Source organism: Ipomoea triloba, chromosome 16 (genome assembly GCF_003576645.1).
Source record: "Ipomoea triloba cultivar NCNSP0323 chromosome 16, ASM357664v1".
In the NCBI taxonomy this organism is placed as follows: Eukaryota; Viridiplantae; Streptophyta; class Magnoliopsida; order Solanales; family Convolvulaceae; genus Ipomoea; species Ipomoea triloba.
The window spans coordinates 7084349-7084848 of NC_044931.1; positions in this window are offsets into that span (position 1 = coordinate 7084349).

Here is a 500-nt window from a genome sequence, read left to right on the forward strand (position 1 = left end):
GATTATGTGCATTTTCTGACGGGTGACGACCCGTATGCTCCGGGCTTCGCTCCAGACGCTCCAGCTCCTGTTCACGCTCCAGCTCCTGTACCTGATCAAGCCCCTGTGTCTGATTCTCTGGTTGACCCTTTTGACTTTTTCGACTCAGTTCCAGATCTTGATCCCTTGCCAGCTACTGACCCTACTTCTGACCCTGAGTTTTTGAGTGACCCTATGATTCCTTTGTCTCCTGGTAGCCCGCTGATCTTTATTGATGCTATTCAAGCGAGCTACGGTTATTATCCCATTGAGATGGTTGAGGAGAGTGATCCACTCGAGTTTATAGTGAGGTACCCTTACCCGTGGGATCCTAGTCCTCCTGAGGAGTGGGAGGAGTGGATGATGATGATTACCCCTTGCAGCTTTCTGGATCATATCACCTGGTTCGCAGGTGAATGGCATCTCGTGTGGGGGTCTTATAGTGGTCCAGTTTATTACCTTCTCGAGTAGGCTGGGACTTG